The 16,219-nt window shown below is 39.9% G+C and overlaps 1 long non-coding RNA gene across 1 annotated transcript; it reads left to right on the top strand.

Moving 5' to 3' along the window:
• The first annotated feature begins 7,144 nt into the window (after window positions 1-7,144).
• On the top strand, window positions 7,145-15,261 carry LOC121924740. The gene is made up of 3 exons (XR_006102705.1): window positions 7,145-7,200; window positions 7,470-7,530; window positions 13,596-15,261. It is a non-coding gene; the product is annotated as an uncharacterized LOC121924740 (long non-coding RNA).
• The last annotated feature ends 958 nt before the right edge of the window (window positions 15,262-16,219 follow it).

Genomic DNA, 16,219 nt, shown 5'->3' on the forward strand with positions numbered 1-16,219 from the left:
TTTGTTGCTTTTATCACTGTGTATTGTATACATTTACTGTTACCCGCTTCATTCCCCAAAACGGAAGATGCGGCATATAAATAAATATTTCATTCATTCATTCATTCATTCATTCAAAAGGACAATACCGTAATTATCAGTAAAAATAGTAGGAAAAGAGGATGGATCGATTTGATCAAGGAAGCTACAGCCCTGTGTTTGCAAAGACTGGACAAGACAGCTGAAGACTCTTGCAGGTCTTTTGTTCATGGGGTTGCCATAAATCAAAGTCAACTTGATGGCAAATAACAACAACAACAATGAAGAAAAGCAACACCTAAAGTTTTGTATGTCAAAAGGTGGAAGTCAGGTGCATTATGTGCAGCATAAAGTATGTGCTTAAATGCATATAGTTATGAATTACCTTGCTAATCAAAACCAGCCATTTGTGTACATTGGATGTGGGCACTGGCTGTTTAGAACTGGAGCAGGTGGAATCATAAGCTACTTAGTGAGATGTGTTTGCACTTTGCGACTAATCCCATCCTGTCTATGGCTCCATTAACACCATATCTGGTCAACTGATAACACAACATTGTTTTGATAATGGATTTTTAAAAATAGCCACCAAAAGGGAGATTAGCCCAATGACTTTCCAAAAACGAAATTTTGTCGGTGCATTCTTTGGGTCTCTATTTATCTGCTATTTCTTGTGGAAAATCTTGCTATTTCCCTATCCAAGGAAATGGAAGTCTTGCACCTCTGGAGTTCTCATTGTTTGGAGGATCAAACTGTTGGAAGTGAACTGGCATCAATGCTTGTTTCTGCAGGAAATAGGTGTATTTAGGGCCATGAATAAGGAACTAAAATGAAGCTGCAGTTTATGGCAGAACTAATTTAAACTTGGATTTTAGTCACATTTCTCAACAACGAAGTGGCATAGATATTGTGTGGTGTTTATCCAAAAAAAGTTAGATCAGTTAGTGGGCGGGAATCTTCTGGATGTCTTGTTGGACTGCCACCCCCAGCATTCTTCAGTATAGATTGTGCCGGCTGGGTCTGCTGGGATTTGTAGTCTAATATCTGCTAGCCCCAGTATTTCCACTCCTGGATTAAGACAAATGGGGGGGAGGGTTACCACAAGAAGAGCGAGAACTTTTCCTGGAATGTGTTGGTCTATGCATAGCAATATCCAGTCATCATCTAGATTTAAGCATAATTAAAATTAATTGAATGTATGAATGAATTGCCTTTATTTCAGTTAACAACAGATTTTCTACAATTACCAATAGAGTAATGGCAAGAGTAGTGAAAAAATTAATTGCAACTGATACTAGTCATGGAGTTAGCTGTGTTGTTGTTGTTGTGTTCCTTCAAGTCATTTCTGACTGGAAATGGGGCTTTCTTGACAAGTTTCTTCTCAGGGCGTTTGTCACTATTATCCTCTGAGGCTGAGAGAGTGTGACTTGCCCAAGGTCACCCAGCGGGGTTTACGTTGCTGAGTTGGGATTCAAAGCCTGGCCTCCAGAGACATAGTCGAACATTCAAACTGTGAATCTAAGGGAATTGATCAAAAACCCAATTTAGGAAACACTAGCCTAAATCATATTGTTCACCTCAAGTGGAGTAGATCCATTAAATCAATGGAATTTACCTATGTGCTGGAACACCATTCAACAATTGATTCAGTAGGTCTACTCTAGTTGACACTAACCTATAGGATACAGGCCATCTTCAACTTCTCCAATGCAACTACTAGGGATTTCAGATGCAGCGTTAGCAACATATCCTCAGATCTAATCTTTCTAAGTGCTCTGCCCTGTCTTTGGCATGAGCGTTGAAGTCTTGAGCTATCCATCTTACTTCTTTTGTTTTATAAATATACTTTCCAATGAACTGAATCATGTGTGTTTTGTTAATCCTCAAAGAGTGGACTGATAATCCAGACTTTATAGATTGTTTGGTTAACATGTCACTGAGGAGTAATGGAGCTGCTACTCTTGCTGGAAATTTTTTTCAGTAAGTGTGTTAGCCATTACACTTTCAATATCACAGAAGGTTAATTGATTGGAAATTGCCTATCTAGGGATAGCGAAGAGAGTGAGAATGTAAAAGGGGCCTCCAGGTAGAAGGACCATAAGGGAATAGTGATGCTTGATGCATGAGCCTTATGGATCCAGTGTTACCCAAAGGTTCTTAGGACCAATACTTGAGAACTATATTTACACCTAAATGGAAGCTATAATAATATCCCTGTGAACCAAAGGATCTGCATTTGTGACTCAGGCGAAGTGGAGGACCCAAAGTACTATCTTTGGAAATGCCCTTTCTATATATTCCCCAAACCAAAGTTCTTAGGTTATATCCTCCATTCCTTTGCTAATTGCCCAAAATTGAACAAATTTGTGTTTTATTAGTGGGCAATATATATATTACTGAGATGTTGGCCAAATCAAAATAATTAATAAAGGATTTTATCATGTGGTAAACATAATAATGCTTTAAATTTGTTAAATTTCTATACTCCTGGATTCCCCCCCCCCTTGTTTCATTACATGCTTCTGTGCTAAATTTTAACTGTTAATGTACTACCTGGTGCTTTATTTAAAGTATATGGAATTGTGATATCTTACAGCTGTTAGCAGTAAAGTTTCACTTAGAGGCTGTACAGACTGGCCATTAAGGTTGGCATAGGGGTGGATGCCATGCCTCGACTCCGCTCCTAGGCTGGTGTGATGCCACGCGCCACACCACACGGCCGGTGGCATCGTGGTGCTCCTGTGGCAATGTGTCTAGATAAAAAGCTGAAAAGCTGTGGGGCCAGTGGCTATGGTGCCTTTTCCATGGTGCAGAAAGGATCCACTTTTTGCACTATGGAAAGGTGAGATTGTGGAAAGGCTTTTTTTATCTGGCATTAAAAAGGGCAGTCTGTACAGCCCCTCACTGACTAACAGCATACAGATCTGGGAATGGGCTATCTTGCAAGGTAACAAAGGCTTGATGCTTCTCCCAGGAATTGACAATGGAATTCCCGATGGATTGATGGCTTCAATTTTAATGTGACAAAAACAATGACTGGATTAGGATAACCCCAGGATGGATGGATAGGGAAGTTTAGGGTGTCAGGGATGCAGTGAATCAACTTAGGGGTTTATTTGAAGGAGAATTTATCCAGTTTTGGGTTCAAGAATGGAAGCATAATGAATTGAAGACAGCAGTTTGGAGACACAGTGCTGGTCCTGATGCCAGCACCACAGTTGAGCAATCTTCCACCAACACAAATATACACCTTATCATTTATAACAATTTGGGAAAATAGGCCTAGCAGCAGCATATAACAATGTATAGTCATTTATAGGTAGGTGTGTCTGTGTGTGTGTGTGTATTTGCCTTCAGGTCTTCTGTCAATATATGGTGATTATATACAGGTGGCTTTGCCATTTCCTTTCTCTGAAATATAGGCCACAGCACCTTGTATTTGCAGCAGTTTCCCATCCAAGTACTAACTAGAGCTGGCGCTGCTTAGTTTCCAAGATCAAAGGGGATCTGATGTCTATAGGGGACAGAGTTGTGTTAGCCAAAAAAATGAAACTGCGGTCATTAAGCCATGATGGATAATTACAATGCAAGCACCAAGTAAAAACTATTCATGTTGAACCCTTTCCTTACATTTCAGATTGTTATTAGTAAAAAGTACAATTTAGTCAGTGATAGGATCAGAATGCTTTAGTAGTACTTAATCTGCTTTTCTTTGATATTCTTAAGTATTTTACAGTTCTGTAGCTTCTAAATTTTTTCCTTGATGTAGAATACTATTCCTTTAGTATTATATTCAGATGTTTTGGCCTAATGGTCAAATGGTCTCTGACCTTTCCCTTCATATTCTATAAACTGGGAATCTAGCAGCCCTCCAGATATGCTCAAGCCCCAGCTCCCATCATCCCCAGACAACATAGCCAATGGCGAGGAACAGGAGCTCATCCAACCACATCTGGAGGGATTCAGTTTCCATTCCTATTTAAGGACTTTATTATACAGGTTTGTAAGGCATCACAATTGCATCAAAACCATTCCATTTGTCAAAATGCCGAAGCATTAGAGAAAACTACCTAAAGATGGCCTATAGATGGCACTTGACTCTGTTAAAACTGTCAAAGATATACAAGAATAAAGATAGCAAATGGTGCGAAAGCGACTGGTAACTGGCTTCATATGTGGTGGACCTGCAGTAAGATTAAAAAATAAATGGGAAAAAGATTCACATGAAGATTAATGATATACTAGAGGCAAACTTCAATATGCTCCCAGAAATTTGCCTTTTAAACATGATGAATAAAATTATGGATCATAATGCAAAGAAGTTCCCATCTTCAAAAAGGGAAAAAAAGAGGATCCCAACAATTATCATCCAGTTAGTCTGACATCAATACCAGGAAAGATTCTGGAGCAGATCATTAAACAGAGAGTCTGTGAACATCTAGAAAGTAATGCCATAATCACAAAAAGTCAACATGGGTTTCGGAGAAAGAAGTCATGCCAGACAAATCTGATATCTTTCTTTGATAATATTACCAGCTTGTTAGATGAAGGGAATGCTGTGGATATAGTATATCTTGATTTCAGTAAGGCTTTTGACAAAGTTCCCCATGATGTTCTTGTAAACAAGCTTGTAAAATGTGGGCTAGACAAAGTAACTGTTACATGGATTTGTAACTGGCCGAACCCAAAGGGTGCTCAACAATGGCTCCTTTTCATCCTGGAGAGAAGTGACGAGTGGGGTCCCACAGGGCTCTGTCCTGGGCCCAGTGCTATTCAACATCTTTATCAATGACTTGGATGACAGAATTGGGGCATAGTTATCAAATTTGCAGATGACAACAAATTAGGAAGAATAGCTAATACTCCAGAGGACAGGATGAAAATTCAAGATGACCTGAACAGACTAGAAAGCTGGGCCAAAGCTAACAAAATGAAATTCAACACAGAGAAATGTAAGGTACTGCACTTAGGGCAGAAAAATAAAATGCATAGATATAGGATGGGGGACACCTGGCTGAATGAAACTACATGTGAAAGGGATCTAGGAGTCCAAGTAGACCACAAGTTGAACATGAGTCAACAGTGTGATGCAGCAGCTAAAAAGGCCAATGCAATTTTAGGCTGCATCAATAAAAGTATAGTGTCTAGATCAGGAGAAGCAATAGTGCCATTGTACGCTGCTTTGGTCAGGCCCCACCTGGAATATTGTGTCCAGTTCTGGGCACCACAATTCAAAAAAGACATTGAGAAACTGGAGTGTGTGCAAAGGAGGGCGACTAAAATGATGAAGGGTCTGGAAACTAAGCCTTATGAGGAAAGATTTAGGGAGCTGGGGATGCTTAGCCTGGAGAAAAGAAGGGTAAGAGGTGATATGATAGCCCTGTTTAAATGTTTGAAGGAATGTCATATTGAGGAGGGAGCAAGCTTGTTTTCTGCTGCTCCAGAGAACAGGACCCGGAACAATGGATGCAAGCTCCAGGAAAAGAGATTCCACCTCAACATTAAGAGGAACTTCCTGACAGTAAGGGCTGTTCGACAGTGGAACACGCTCCCTTGGTGTGTAGTGGAGTCTCCTTCCTTGGAGGTCTTTAAGCAGAGGCTGGATGGACATCTGTCAGGGATGCTTTGATTGTGATTTCCTGCATGGCAGGGGTCAGACTGGATGGCCCTTGTGGTCTTTTCCAACTCTACGATTCTATGATTCTAAGCAGTGGAAAATAATACTGTATATGATTACCGCCGCTAGAACCCTAACAGTGCAAAACTGAAAATTAACTGATTTACCCAAAATAGACAATTGGCTAGTAAGAATCTTAGACAACATAGAAATGGATAAATTAACCAACTGGGCAGAAAGGAAATCTTTTAAAACAACCAGTTAAGATTGGGATTCTATAATGGAGTATTGCAAGAAAAGGTGGTCATAGATAACACACCATCCAGAATACAAGATAACCCCAAAACAATCCAAAGAAAACATGAAGCTTTATGTTTGACTGAGGTCACCGAGAAACAAAGTACAACAATAAGGAACTGTTTTCTTTTGCATTTTTATTGCTTGACTCTTCAGATTAGACAAAAGGAAGTCAACTTATTTTTTAGAAATTACAAAACCTGTAAGAATATGAATCCAAAACTAAAGAAAATATACAGAAAGAAAATGCTTATAAGCTAATATATCATGTACATAACACAAGGAAAAATTTGAAAAATGTAGCAACATTCATGAACAAACTGTACTAATCTTTTTATATGAATTTTAAAAAAAGTACGGCCACAGATGCTACTACCCTGTTATAATTCCTCTGTTCAAACCTCATGTGATAAAGTCCTTAGACTTTCAAGGAATATCCCAGGTGCTAGATGGCAATTTGAAAGCCTGGAATAGAACCCAAAGTGGATTTGTCACTCCACTGACATGGGAACCATCAGCTGCCCATGCTAAAGGACATGCAGCCTTCCGCATTTGTTGTCCAAAAAATAACTTCTTCCCATGTTCTTTTCTAGAACAGTGCCTCTCAAAGAGACGATCCGTAGACTGATGGCAGTCTCTGAACCACTCTTTGCTGATCCCTGTAAAGCATTGGTTCCCAAACTTTGGTCCTCCAGATGGTTTGGACATCAGCTTGCAGAATTCCTGACTGTTGTCCAAGCTGGCTGGGGCTTCTGGGAGCCCAAAACACCTGGAGGACCAAAATTTGGGAATCATTGCTGTAAGTTTCTAGGACAGGAAAAACAAAACAATTGCAGCCAACTGGAAGAAACATGATACCAGTCCCTGGCATATTAGGGGACAACATTGCCAGTCCCTGACATTTGACAGATCAGGAAGCATTGCTTTTGAACACTCCGCAAACCTAAAAGCCAGCTTGGTGTGTGTGCAGACCACAGGTGTGTGTGAATGTGTGTGTGTGTGTGGAATGGAAACATCACTTTGTATGACTTGTTTCCTTGAAGAAGAAACAGGGAGGGGGAACCAGCAAATGTGAGCACTGAAAATGGCCCTTGCTTTTACCCTGTTATTGATTAACCCGAGGAACTAGCCGAGTGCATTAGATTGCCAGCATTCAGCCCTGCGTATGGTTCGTGAAAGGTACACACTGCATGGCCTTGCCCGCATTGTGCAGCTAATGACACCAGTAATCAGAAAGTGTTATATTTAGGACTGAATTACTGTAAGAGGTATGGCAGCCGTACGTCATATGCTTTCTGCCAGCTCCTTGGAGTGCCATGTTGCTAATACCCAAAATGGGTCTGTTAGCAACAAAACCTACACAGGGTGCTTTATGCCTTCCAGAAAGTGAAGGAAACAATGGGGCTATTGATCAGCAGCAAGGTACCACCAGAGAGTAGATGGAGGGAGGGGGAAGGAGGGATGGCATTGAGTCGGAGGATAAATCAACCTTCCATCAGCTGAATGTAGGGTGAGAAGTATCTTCTTCCATCTATAGAGATGAAGACAGAACGAAAGAAAGTTATGATGGATGGACAAGTGTCTATCCACCCCCCTTGGTAAGTAACTAAAAGGTTTGTTTTGAAGTAATGTTACAGTTCTTCTTGATCTCACACATGCCATAAGAGAAGTAAGACAGTGATTGTGGAACTCTTTTGTGAGTTGTCGGCAACACTGCCAATTTCAAATAGGCTTTTCCAACAAGAGTTCCCTGGAAGTCTAGGGTTCTCTGAGAGGGTTCTGGGTGTTCCATGAGAAATCGTAATTGAAAACAACATGTACAAACATTTTCTTTGGGCCAGAGATATAATAATTTTTATGCAGGGGTTCCCTAAGTCTTGAAAATTATTTCAAAGTTTCCTCCAGGGTAAAAAGACTGAGACAGGTTGGTCTAGACTCTAGGGACTCTAACAGCAATCAGTTATGAATCCTGGATTGTAGTCCCATCTAGAGTAGAGCTGTGAGCTAGCATGGTGGAGAGATTTGAGCATTGGACTATGATGCTGGAGAACAGGTTTCGAATCCTTGCTCAGCCATGGAAACCCACTGGGTGACCTTCAGCAAGTTACACTTTCTCAGCTTCAGAGGATGGCAATAGCAAAACCCCCTCTGAAGAAACTTGTCAAGAAACCCCATGATAGATTCAATTTAGGGTTGCCATCAGTCAGAAATAACTTGAAGGCACACAACAACAGAGAAAGAGCCGTTTGATCTGTTGTTGAGTGGTGAATCAACTAGAATAATAAAATCATAGAATCATAGAATTGGAAGAGACTCCAAGGGTCATCAAGTCCAACCCCCCTGTCATGCAGGAACACAAAATCAAAGCACTCCCGACAGATGGTCATTCAGCCTCTGTTTAAAAACCTCCAAAGAAAGAGACTTCACCACTCTCCAAGACAGCATCTTCTATTGTCAAAAAGACCTTATCATTGGAAAGTTCTTCCTAATGTCCAGATGGAATTTCTTTTGATGTAATTTGAATCCACTGCTCCATGACTTGTCTCTGGAGAAGCAGAAACCCAGTTTACTCTTTCTTCCACCTGAAACTCTTTTGAATATTTAAACATGGTTATCAGGTCACCTATTAACTTTCTCTTCCCCAGGATAAACATACTCTGTTCCCTAAGTCCCTCCTCTAGGGCATTGTTTCCAGACCTTTCACCAACATGCTCTCAACATGCTCTAGTCCAGACCTGGACACAGTATTCCAGGTGGACACAATAAAGTGCCGCTATTACTTTCTCAATCTAGACACTATATTCCTATTGATGCAGAGTGGCATCACATTGGCTTTTCTAGCTACTGCATCACACTGCTGACTCATCTTCAGTTTGTGGTCCCCTTTTGCATGCACTGCTGAGAAGTCACCTCTTAGAGTTGAATGGGGGCAACAAGGCCACCTAGTTAATAGTAATCAAAAATGGCCATTAAAAATGGTGACAAACCTAGAGTATGTGTCTGTACACAAAACATGTCACAGTTAAGAAAAAACAGCCAGTATCCTGTTGGGTACTTACATCTGTGGGGATTAGAATTTGGCAGTTCCATAGCATACGTATCCACTAAAGGGCTGCTATTACAATACTATGCAGGGAAGACAACAAAGTGACTGATGGACATTGCGACCAAGGTACAGTGGGATCAAGGGACATGACAACTCTGGTGAGTGAGTGCTGGTGCATCACTAGAGACCAATGTGCCTTGAGCCACTCTCGCCAGTACATTGTTGTTGTTAGCCCTTAAGTCAAGCTGAAGTAATGGTGACCCTGTGTATCAGACATCTCCAACACCCCCCCCTCGCCAATCATCCACTGCTCTACTTAGGTCTTCTAGATTCAGGCCCATGGCCTCCCTGATTGAGTCTAACCATCTGGCATGTGGTTTGCCTCTCTTTTTGCTGCCCTTTACATATCCTAGCATTATTGTCTTGTCCAGTAAGTCATGCCTTCTCATGGTGTGGCCAATGTATGACAACCTCAATTTAATCATTTTGGCTTCTGGCAAGAGTTCAGGCTTAATCTGTTCAAGGACACATTTGTTTGTCCTTTTGGTTGTCCATGGTATTCTCAGTACTCTTCTCCAGCATCTCATCTCAAAGGAATTAATTTTCTTCCTATCTGCTTTCTTCACTGTCCATCTCTCACATCCCTACATGGTGATGGGGAATACAATGAACTGGATGATTCTAACTGTAGTGCTCAGTTCAATATCTTTACTCTTTAGGTTTTTGTCTAGTTCTTACATTGTTGCCGTTTCCAATCCTATTCTTATTCTTATTTCTTGACTGCAGTCTCCATTCCATTATGCATTGTTGCAATTCACTAACACGGTTTCTTAGGGTCTCTGCTGTGTTGTTAAGTATGCATAAAGTCAAGTAATGTGCAGTGTGCTAGTGGATTAAGACCACGCTCCTTAAATAAACTCTGTGGGTGTATAAAATGTTCTGTGTCTTGAAGTCCCATTATGTCAGAGGTGCACTGTTCAAATGTGCCCAACAGATGGAAGCACAGCACAATAAAAGAGAGAGAGTTGTGTCATTCAAACTCTGAAAGGACATTTTCTCTGTGAAAAGGTTTGTTTTGACTTTTTGAAACTATTTCCACCCCTATTTGAAAGCCGATATTCGCCCAGCCAAATCTCTTTGCAGAATTGTTTCAGAAACATAATGCGCTCATTTATGTTTCCTTTTATTCTCTTAAATAAAGCATCGCTGGACATGTCAGAAGTTCTCTTCTTTGCCAATCCTTACCCATACAAATATACTGCAGTTTCCACAGTTTAAACAACAGCAGCAGCAGCAGCAGATTTTGATTTTCATGAAATAGAAAATACAATGGAATTAAACTTTCTTGGGCCAATCGCTTCATGCAGCAAATTATGTTGTTGCCAGTCTTAAAATTGGAAGCAGAACCTTCCATTACAAGAAATACAAACACCAAGCCTGTTCACTTAACATCTGAGCCAGGATTGTCTGAAGAATATAATTTGTAGGTTTAATTCTAGGGCTATTTGCCATTTGAGGATAAAAGGTAATCTTTGTTTCATCTCCTTAAATGACAGCAGGACTCACAGCTACATCATGAAATCAACATATTTCTTTACTTTAGGGGTGCAGTTACTTTGGCTAAAGGGATTGGAGGAATATTAATTGGAAAAACTGAATCGAAAGGCAAGTGACAGAATAGGACCAACATGTCTGAAAGAGTCAACATTAGAAGGATCTGGGTTCAGGACAAAATAACAGGGCAGAAACAAAGGGAAAAAACTCCAGAAGATTATGATGCCAAAGTAAAATCTGGGAGAACTCCTGTACCTTTAATGGTTGTGTAGAAGAGGGGAATTCATCAGCTATTGCTTGTTACCTGGATGCATAGCAAGGGACACATGATTAAAATAAATCTTCAACATAAACATTAAAACATAGCTGTGCTAATCTGTAGAATCAGTATGTAGAGAGATCTTGTAGCAACTTTGAGACTAAAGAAAGAAGTGTTTATTCTATTGTACCTATTTTATATGCTGTACACCGCTTTGATCATAGGAAAAGCGGTTTATAAATAAACAATTTATTATTATTATTATTATTATTATTATTATTATTATTATTAAGTTGTCAGCATGAGTTTTCATTGACTTCAGTCTACTTCCTCAAATGCATCTGAAGAAGTAGACTTAAATCTATGAAAACTCATGCTGACAACGTCTTTCTTTAGTAAGTCTCAAAGGTGCTACAAGATCTCTCTACATAACTATTAGAAGTATAGATGCCCTGTCCAGCAGTGGCGTCACTAGGGTTGGCGTCACCAGGTATGGTAGCACATGGTGTCACACACCCTTCTCCATTTACCTCCTCCCATACAACACCATACAGAATCCTTAGTAACTTTTTTCTTACTAACGTTACTCAGAAATCTTAATTCCTGTACACTGCTGGAGATAATGGGATCAGTCATGGCATACACAACTAGCAAAAATAAAATTATACCTTTAAATTTCAATATCATATGCACAGCCAAAATGTATTTACACATTGTTTCATGTGGATAAAATGAAAATTTGGTAAGATGTGATCCCTCCTGCCTTATCTCAACTCCATTGTGGCTTAGCCAAAGCTACTGTCGGTGGTTTCCAATTGTGAGTGGTACAAATTGTGAGTGGCATGCCAAAATGTCACGGATGAAAACTGATACATATGGCCAAGCAATATCAGTATGGTCAAAATTATAAAGGTTATTAATGAGAATGAACACACAAACTAGGAGAGGCTGCAGCTGTTTGTACTTGCCTTATCCATCTGAGGAGTATGATTCTCCCTCTTCTCTCCTCCAGTTTTTTTTAATGTACAATCCTTGCCAGTGATATCATGTATAGTATTATTTTCTTATGTTTTTCTTCTGACATTTTACCTGTTTCCCAGCTGCTTTTGAAATGTCCTAGTTTCCATTTCCTCCTCCATTTGCCTCCTTTGTCCTGCACTTTCTTCATTTGCTGCAAACTGAGGGCCCAAACAGACAGGCCAAAATAAAGCTTTGGGTCACTTTGGAGGTATGCTATTTAAATGATGCATGAGTCCTAAGAGGCTGGAAGCTGCACCACAAAAAGGACTGGAGCGCAACTTTGGCACAGCTTCTGGCCTCTTAAGATAGGTGTGTCATTTGAACAGCATACTTCCAAAATGGCCCAAAGCAGCTTTATTTTGGCCTGTCTGTTCAGGCCCTGAGTTCAAAATGTAAAAGTAGTTTGCACCCATCTCCTCCACCATTCTAAAGATGGAAACTGGGACACATGTGGCCAAACAATGGCAGTGTGTGATCAAGATGACAAAAGTGATTAATGAGGAAGAGCATATAAGCTAGGAGAGGCTGCAGCAGTTTGATTTTCCCGAGCTTTCTGGAAAGGGCAAGATTCTGTCCTCTCTGTCCTCTCCCCTCTGCAGAGTTTATTGTGTGAATGCCACTTTGCACACTGAACTCAGTTTGCAGCAGCTGAAATAAGCTGAGGTCAAAGGGAGAAAGTAGTAGGAGGAAAGAGAATCAAACATTTTAAAAACAGCTTAAGAAGTGGGAAGAGAGGATTAATTGGAACGTTCCCTGACAGATTGGGAAAGTTGGAGGGTATGGAGATCATGAATCATCAACACAATGGCAGAGCTCCATCATCATACTTACCTCTGATGATGCCACTTCCCAAAGAACTATCTTTTGGTCTGGCAGCATCTTGATCCAACTATTTCCAAGGTGCTGGAGCCTGGGGCACTAGTGAATGATGTTTTCAGCACTCTCTCAGTTGTAGGGCACATTGAGAACAGGCAGCTGTAGAGACTCCTTGGGGTCATGCCACAACCGCTTATCTCAAGGCACCCTGCAACTGGGGGAACATTGTAGATGCAATTTCCCAACACCTCAATCTCAATCTCCAGCAGTTCAGAAATGTTTTGGTTGGGGTGCTGCCAGGCTGCAAAGGCAGGTTTTGGAGGTTGTGACAGTAAATGCCGCCCCGATTGTGCTATACAGAGAGGCAGGATAAAAATAAATTATTATTATTATTATTATTATTATTATTATTATTATTATTAAATCCCCAGCATTTATGAGACTGTAAGTCTATTTTAGGATCTTACAGCTGCTGAACAGGATACCATCCTATGTGTATCTGTTTAGAATGTATGTAACCATTAAGATGTGAAGACGAAGGCTTTCACAACCAGAATCCATAGATTTTTGTGGGGTTTTCAGGCCATGTTGGGGCTTTGGGCTATGTCTGCCAGTCACAATGCTGGCGAAACGTCAGGAATAAACTCTTCCAGAATGTGGCGACATAGCCCCAAAACTAAAACTAAAATAAAAACTAAAATAAAATAAAATAAATCATCATCATTAATTATCTTGTTTTTTCTCAGCACTGGAACTCAAGGTGGTTTATACATTTAAAAGATTACAATTAAAACAAAAAAAAATCAACATTAAAACTGAATTAAGACTATTAACCATGTTAAAAACATACACTTTTAAAAAGATTTTTTGTGGCTATGTGGCCATGTTCTAGAAGTTGGGGGACACTATTTTGCAGCATTCATCTGGTATGAATTTTGCTAAGATGAAATGTTTATGTTCTCTTCCAGGTGATTGATGTGAAAAGGAGTTATGTAAATATGACAGCTACAAAGATTGAGATCACTATGAGGAAAGCTGAGCCCATGTTATGGGCAGGCTTGGAACTTCCGGTGTCAAAATTACAACAGAAACAGCAGCAAAACATTGCAGAACAAGCTTGAAATCTGGGCCGGGGGGGGGGGGGGGGGGATAATTGTTGCTTCTGAAGTGGTGACTTGATGTTATAATACGAATTGATGTTATGTGCAGTTGCTTTTAAAATTCTGTATTCCAAAGATGGGTAAAGTACTGGACTTCTCAACAGCGCAATAGATCACTTGTTTTGTTGTATTGATTTTATTGGCACAAAGCGTACTCATGGGGATTTTGTGATTATCAGTTTCTGACCAGTCATTTGGGTATAAAAGAAATCTGTGGCTTCCAATAGTCCAAGATAGACACTTTGCAACAGCAGTTCTGAGATGGCATTTACATGGTGACATTAAAAGAAGCTTGCTTGGCTTACCTCTGTGCTTTGAGAATATCCAATATTGTGCCTTAGTTTGCTAGTCTTAGAACTAGTTGTCACTTACAGAGCAAATCTGTATACTGATGTTACCACTGAAGACTGAAAGAAGGCATACTTAATTTGAATATTCCTCAATATGGAAAATACATTCTGCATAGAAAACTAATGCATGCCTTCTCCAGCATCTAGTTTTCTGTATGAAGGTTTTGGGTTGGTTTCTTTACAGTGAGCCCACAGAAAACCAGCCATCTACAGATTGGCGCTCCAGTGGATTACTCAGCTCCATATTACCCAATGGTGGTGTGCATTGTCACCCATTGATTAATATGTGTTTGAGTTCCTCAGTTTCTCCCATCTGTGGGGGGCCCTGGAACCAAGCCCTCACAGATGGGAAGGGCTCTCTGTACTCACTTGGTTGTGTGGAATAGCATTCAGTTATGTGGGCTCCACCTCTAACACAAAGTTCACATTTCAGTGAAAACAAGACCTTAACTTAAAGCTTGTGTTGCAAAGAATTGGGTAACTATCTTCCTGAATGGACTTGGATAAGAAGGTTTTACTTGGATACTTTTATTGTTACAGTACTTCAGTTCAGGCTTTGATTTAACCAAAATTTTGCCTATATTTCAAAGAACAAATAGGAACTATAATTGGGTATGAATGACTGGAAAAGATAATTTACTAAAGCCAATGGTCTTTGAACTAGATGAAGATGTTAGACTATAGTATTTTATAGGAAAATCCATCCTATATATGGTAACTCAAATCCAAAACACACTGCAGAAATAATCCACTTTGAGAACACTAACTGCCACGGGCTCAATACTGTGGAATTATGGGAACTGTAGTTTTGTGTCTCAGTCAGAGAGCTTGGGCTACAATGAACCACAATTCCCAGGATTCCCTAGCACTGAGTCAGGTCAGTTAAAGTGGTCTCAAACTGGAGTATTTCTGCAGTTTGTTTTGGACCTCAGTTAATAATACAAGAAATGTTTAACATACCATGTAATTGATACTGTAGACATCACTGCATGACTTTCTACCATAACAAGAATAGAACAAAAGTTATTGCCACCTTAGACCGACTTAAATTCTGTACAGACATGCAATCTTTCATCTCTTTTATGTTGGGAAGCATAAATAGAATTAAAAGGGAAAGTTTCATGGTAATTGTGGTGCTCGGAATCTTGAGTCAGCCAATCAGGAGCCAGAGACTCTGAACCAATCAGAGGCCGGCTGGAGCTATAAAAGATTCGGAGGCAGTTGAGAAGGGGGGGAGAAGTTGAAGGGGGTTGGTTGAGTGAGGCTGGGAAAAGACTAGTCCCTAGAAGGGCTATAGTCTTGAAGTCTCTGAGGGGACAGTGTGTTAAAACGAGTAAATTTATTCTTTTAGACCAAGGGAAGGTCTAAAGCTTAGGAAAAGGGTCGCATCTGATATAAGAGCTTCTATAAACCTCTGTAATTAATTGATTAAGAGACAAGTTACAATAGCTTACTATTGACAATCATTTATTCTGTTCTGTTTCTAAAATAAACTTATTTTATTGATTTACAATCAATCTGCTTGGCCTAAGTGATGAGTTTTTGAACACGATACCAACTATATATTTGAGGCTAGAGATCTGTAATTTCGTTACCTCATCATAGAGAAAGATTGTTACAAAATTTGGTCGGGATTCGTGGAATCCAGTGTTGAAAAGTGTGATTAACACAGTTGGTCATACAGGGTTCTGAGTCGAAGTTACCAGAAACCCAGGAATTGATTTGAACTTTTCAAAAGTAAAAGTTCAACAGTTTAAAACAGCATAAATCGGTAGGGTTAATCTCTGAGGTAATAGTCAAGGGTATGGTGTAAGAGATTGCCCGGATACTGATTATGCTTGATAGGAACATAGATATCAGTCCCTGAGGTAAAGTGTTAATGGTAAATTGTAGGGGACTGTAAAAAGAAAAAGAAAAAAGCCCCGAAAAAAAGAGAACCGGTGGCCAGATATAGACTGAAGTTATAGGGATCTGAGTAGAAATACCAGATACCCGAAAATAAGTTTTAAGTTGATAAAAGTGACTAGTCTCTGAGGTAAAAGTTGAAGGTATTGGTAGGAGACTAGCACACTCAGAAATAAA

Source organism: Sceloporus undulatus, chromosome 3, assembly GCF_019175285.1.
Source record: "Sceloporus undulatus isolate JIND9_A2432 ecotype Alabama chromosome 3, SceUnd_v1.1, whole genome shotgun sequence".
Lineage (NCBI taxonomy): Eukaryota > Metazoa > Chordata > Lepidosauria > Squamata > Phrynosomatidae > Sceloporus > Sceloporus undulatus.